The sequence below is a fragment of the Pleurodeles waltl genome, chromosome 3_1, assembly GCF_031143425.1.
Source record: "Pleurodeles waltl isolate 20211129_DDA chromosome 3_1, aPleWal1.hap1.20221129, whole genome shotgun sequence".
Classification (NCBI taxonomy): Eukaryota; Metazoa; Chordata; class Amphibia; order Caudata; family Salamandridae; genus Pleurodeles; species Pleurodeles waltl.
This window is the reverse complement of record NC_090440.1, coordinates 392433002-392439001: the sequence shown is the minus strand read 5'-3', so window position 1 is coordinate 392439001 and position 6000 is coordinate 392433002.

The window sequence follows — 6000 nt, the reverse complement described above, 5'->3', positions numbered from 1 at the left end:
AGAGCAGTATGAACCATTCTGCCATGGTCTGATTTTTGCCTCTCCCAGAGGTGCTACTCTAAACCTCTGATGACTGTCAGGTGTGAGGACCTCACTCATCATTGCGCTCTTGGTTCAGGTGCTCTCCTTGGATATACTCATCAATCTACTGTGTAGGATCATCACCAGAAGACAAAGGCTGTGTCTGCTCTGGAAAGGAGGGTTCCATGAACTTAGCAAACTGCCTGAAACTGGTTCCAGAACAGTGACCGTGAAATCCACATTCCCTGTATGGAAATGGACTGTAAGTGAGCACTTGAAACTTCTTTAAACTGTTCGAACTGACTGAATTGGTGACTTTCCGCAGATGTTAGGGAAACTCTTGGGTTGGTGCCTCGCAGATATGAGGGGACATCATCTGAAAATCTGCACTACTTGCTGGAGAGCTGTAGGTCTGCCTTGTGTATAAGCCTAGCAGGTTTGCTGAGAGAGGGAAATGGACGGCATCCCTGCCAGATGAATTCTGCCTGGAGGAAAAGTCCAACTGCTATTACTTGGAAGAAGAAGGAGCCCAGAACACCAGACTGACTATAGGGATGTTGGAAGAGCTGTCTTTAAACTGGAATGGGTCTCACCACATTCCCCTGTTTGAGCTTGGTGCACTACTCTGAAGACTCCAAACATGACTATTGCCCATGGAAACCACTGATAAGAAGGGATGATGCACAAGCCAACTTGAGTGCTGGAGTGGGTCTCACAGCACCTGTAGCACTGTGCCAAAGATCCCAAGTGTGACTGCTTCCTATGATCACCTCCAACAAGGAGTCCTCCTGAGTACTGAAGTGACAGATGTGCATGGGCTGTCATCTCTGTTTTTGGGGGAGGGGGGACGTTTCATTGCCCATGGGAATTACAGCTCATCCTGGCAACACAGAGTGAGAAGGTGGTGCCACCTAACACAGGCCATCCAGAGAGGTCCATATGCCAGGCCCCACAGAAATGGAGAAAGTAAACATTAATTGAACTCTGCTTCCAAAAAAACATGGGGCTTAAAAATGAGACTGTAGGCTTTATTTATAATTGGACAAGAACCAGTGACCATTAGAAGACTGAACTAAGGGCCTTAGACAGCGTAACCTTCTTGCACTTCCCAGTCTGCTTGCAGTTCTCACAGGCCATAATATATTGCTATTGCCTTAAATATAGCACCTCTTTAGGATTCTCTATTCTCCCTCATAATCTATCTGGTTTGTTGTATGTGGTAGGCATAATAAAGTATGCTTCATGTTAGACCCGACAGCCTTAGGGTGGTCACCCCAAACATTTTCACTGCCTCCCTCCACTTTTTGGACACTTTTTGCTGGTTTTAGGGCTCTGCCAACTTTACCCCTGCTAACCAGTACATATGATCTCTCCCTTAAAACATGGTGACATTGGCTCATACCCAACTGGCTGATTTAATTGACTTATAAGTCTCTAGTAAAGTGCATTACATGTGCCCAGGGCCTGTAGATTAAATGCTACTAGTGGGCCTGCAGCACTGGTTAAGCCACCCACATAAGTAGCCCCTTAACTGTTGTCTCAGGCCTGCCATTGCAAGGCCTGTGTGTGCAGTTTTAAACTGCCAATTGGACTTGGCATTGAAAAGTACTTGCCAAGTGTTAAATTCGCTTTTTCTACATATAAGTGACCCCTAAGGTAGGCTCTAGGTAACCCATAGGGCAGGGTGCTATGAAGGGAAAAGGCAGGACATGTACCTGTGTAGTTTATATGTCCTGGTAGTGTAAGAACTCCTAAATTTGTTTTACACTGCAGTGAGGCGTGCTCCTTTCTTAGGCTAACATTAGGGCTACCCTCATGTACTGTTTGAGTGGTAGATTCTGATCTGGAAGGAGTAACAAGGTCATATTTAGTATGGGCAGCACGGTAATACAAAATCCTGCTGACTGGTGAAGTTGGATTTAATATTACTATTTTAGAAATGTCACTTTTAGAAAGTGAGCATTTCTCTGCACTTAAATCCTTCTGTGCCTTACAATCCACGTCTGGCTGGGTTAGTTGACAGCTCCCTTTTGCATTTCACTCAGAAAGCCCCAAACAGAGGATGCTCAGTCACACCTGCACACATCTGCATACTGAATGGGTCTTCCTGGGCTGTGAGGGTGGAGGGCCTGACTCTTACATGTTAAAGGACAGTGGACTGCCCTCACACAATGGACTGCGAAACCCACTACTGGGACCCTGGCAGACAGGATTGAACTGAGAGGGGACCTTGTGCACTTCTAAGCCACTCTATGAAGTCTCCCCCACTTCAAAAGCACATTTGGGTACTTAAACGGAGCCTCTGACCCTACCAACTCAGACACTTCTGAACAAGATACCACTGGGGAAGAAACTCTGAAACAGAACTTGCCACGAGAAGCTGCCTGACTGCCCAAAGGGCTCACCTGACTACTTTGCTGTAAAGGACTGCAGCCTTGCTGTTGTCCTGCTGCCTTGCTGCCCTCTGGCTCTGCTAAGAAGTGCTTTTCAAGGGCTTGGATTGAGCTTGCCTCCTGTGTTCTGAAGTCCCAGGGCCAAAAATACTTTATCTCTGCAAAGAACTCCTTGTGCAGCAAAATTTTGATGCACATCTTGCCAAAAACAATGCACAGCCTGCATTGCGGTGAGAGAATCACCGCACGCTGATCAGGAACAATGCAGCTCGGCTCCCCGAGTGGAGATCAATGTAGTGCCAGTGTTGCGACTGGAACTTCGACACAGGGCCCACTGAATCGACGCATAGCTGATCAGGAACAACGCAGCCCTACTTCTTGCGAGAAGAATCAACGCTGCACCTGCCATGCGACAGAAATTTCCCTGCATCGCCCACCGGATCGACGCAGCCTCTGTGACTTTGCTCTGAACGCCCAGGATTTCTACGCCTCGTCCCCGGGACGTCCAAATACCCAGCAACCCGAAGAGGATCAAAGCCTGCATGCCGGAAATCGATGCAAGGCCCTGGCTGCGTGAAAAATATCGACGCATTGTCTGTGTGAGCCCAGAGAAACCGATGCACCCCTCCCTGTTTTCCACACATCTCCTCCTCTGCGGTCCCTTGTGGATAATTTAGGCGCAAACCAGGTACTCTGTGCTTTCAAGAGACACTTATTGCTTTTAAGACCTTAAGACTCTTTTTTATCATTTTCTAAAGGGATATTTTAACGTGTACTTATGAAGTCTTGATTGTTTTGACCTTATTTTATCCAGATAAATATTCTATATTTTTCAAAACTTGTGTGGTGTATTTTTGTGGTGTTTATGCTGTCTTATTGCATGATTTATTTCACAAATACTTTACACATTGCCTTCTAAGTTAAGCCTGACTGCTCAGTGCCAAGCTACAGAGGGTGGGCACAGGATAATTTGGATTGTGTGTGACTTACCCTGACTAGAGTGTGGGTCCCTGCTTGGACAGGGGGTAAGCTGACTGCCAAGCAAAGACCCCATTTCTAACACTTCCTTTTTCAGAAAACACTGGGCTGGACTATCACTATTGAGTTCTATTGTGAGACTTTTTTAACTTGATGCTGTGCCTCTACCCACCTTTGGGGATCTTGTCTTGCTACTTTGAGAGTCAAATGCTGCAAGGGTGTACCAGGTGGTCATTTCCAGCAGCTGGAGTAGGTTCAAGCCCTGGAAAAATCAGTGCAATAAGGCCTCAACCATCTCAGTTGTTGGCCAATAGAGCCTGGGTGCCTCACGAGTCCCCAAATGGTTCAGACAGAGATACAGCATGACAATTGTCCAATGCACCTGTATTGATTACCTTATTAAGTGATCAATCATAAGAAATGATAGTCACATTGTATGTTTTTAGAGAAACAACATGTAATTCTTTTGCACCAGAGTACTGAAGCTAGTTTAGCTATAGGGTTCTAGGAAATATTGATCACAAAAATATTATAGTACATACATATTGTTTTAAAAATAGCAAACAGAATATCAAATGTACATATACTGTAACATACACCAACTCCAAAATATTGTGCTCCAAAATACTGACATTATATTGGTTAGTATATGTATTTAATTGTAGTTAACTTTACTAAAATGTAAAATAAAAATGATATATACATACACATATATATATAGATATATATATATACATATACATATATATATACATATACACATATATACATATACACACACACACACATACATACACTAGAAGATGAACGATCACAAGAAAACAACAGCCAGACAGGGCTAAAATATGGATCCAGAAAGACACTACGAAGGGCCAGATTTAAGAAGCCCTAGCGCCACATTAGTGTAATTCTTTTTTTTTTTTTAACGCTAATGTGGTGTTAGGCTTCAAAAACTGCTGCACAAGATTTACAACGTGGCGCAATGCATGCATTGCACCACTTTGTAACCCCTTGCTCCACATTATACCTGGCCAGACATAATGTATGCAAGAGGGACGTTCCCCATTTAGGGGTGGGCCGGAAAAATGGCGCAAAGAAATCTAAAAGTTTTCTTTGCGCCATTTTTTGAGGCATTTTAACACCTGCAAGGAGCAGGTGTTAAAAGGAGGCACACCATTATTTATAATGGGCCTCAATGCGCTTTGAAGAATTAGCGTCAAAATCTTTTATGCTAATCCTACAAAGCGCCCGTTAGAAATGGGGTCTTTGGTTGGCAGTCAGGTTACCTCCCTGTCCAAGCAAGGATCTTCACTCTAGTCAGGGTAAAGGAGAATCACACTAAGTTAACCCCTGCACAACCCTTTGGTAGCTTGGCATGAGCAGGTAGGCTTAACTTCAGAGACCAGGAATAATGTATTTGTACCAACACACACAGTAATACAGTAAAAACACCACAAAATGCCTCAACACAGGTTTAGAAACATAGCCAATATTTATCTAAATAAAACAAGACCAAAACGACAAATATCTGACATACACAAGTCAAGTTATGGATTTTTAAAGATTAAACTCAAAAATAGCACTTAGAAACACAAAATGCTTTGGTGAGGTGATAGCACGGAGTTGTGATGTAGTCGTTCCCAACAATCTGACGCCAACGGCGCCGGGTGTGGAGTCATGAAGACGCCCAGGTACAGTACCTTAGTAAACACAGAGAACAAGTCGGTGCGCGAAGTCTGTGATCCCAGCGTCGCTGGATCCAAGGTGGCGTTGGTTCCAGTGCTGTGGGGCAAAGGAGTGGAGGCATCACGAAGAGGCATCGGGTCCTTGCTGAGGAGCGGTGGAGTTGAGGCGGCGTCGGTGCGAAGTGTTGAATCTGCGCTCTTCGGGTGGCGTCTGTCATGACGTTGCGCGGTGACTTCCATGGAGCCGCGGACTTCGGCGGGGCTGCAGTGGTGTCAGCCTGCGAAGGTCATCGCACTTCAGCGAGGACCACAGAGTCAGTTGCAGGTGGCGGCACTGGATTCGGCAGCGGCGTCGGTCCGGAGTCGTGCAACGTAGGTTTTCCTGGATTTTCACCAGCTTCTCCTTTCAAGGGCCCAGGGACTGGATAGGGCACCACTTTCAGGGCACGAGTCTCAGCAGAGAGTCCAGGTGTTGGTAGGAGAAGTCTTTGATGGCCATGAGAGTTCAGAACAGGGGGCAAGCTCAGACCAAGCCCTTGGAGATTCTTCTCAAGCAGGAATATACCACAAAGTCCAGTCTTTGTCCCCTTTCCCAGACAGAAGCAGAAACTGCAGGATAGCTCCACAAAGCACAGTCACAGGCAGGGCAGCACTTCTCCTGAGCTCTTCTCCTTGGCAGATGTTCCTCTTGATTTTCAGGGGTTTTAGGGGCTCTTCCTATACCCCTTTCTGCCTTTGAAGTAGGCCTACTTCAAAGGAAGGTCTCTCTTGTTTGTAGGATCCTGCCTTGCCCAGGCCAGGCCCCAGACACACACCAGGGGATTGGAGACTGCATTGTGTGAGGGCAGTCCTTTCAGGCGTAAGTCACCACTCCTCCCCTCCCTCCCAGCACAGATGGCTCATCAAGATACGCATGCTACACC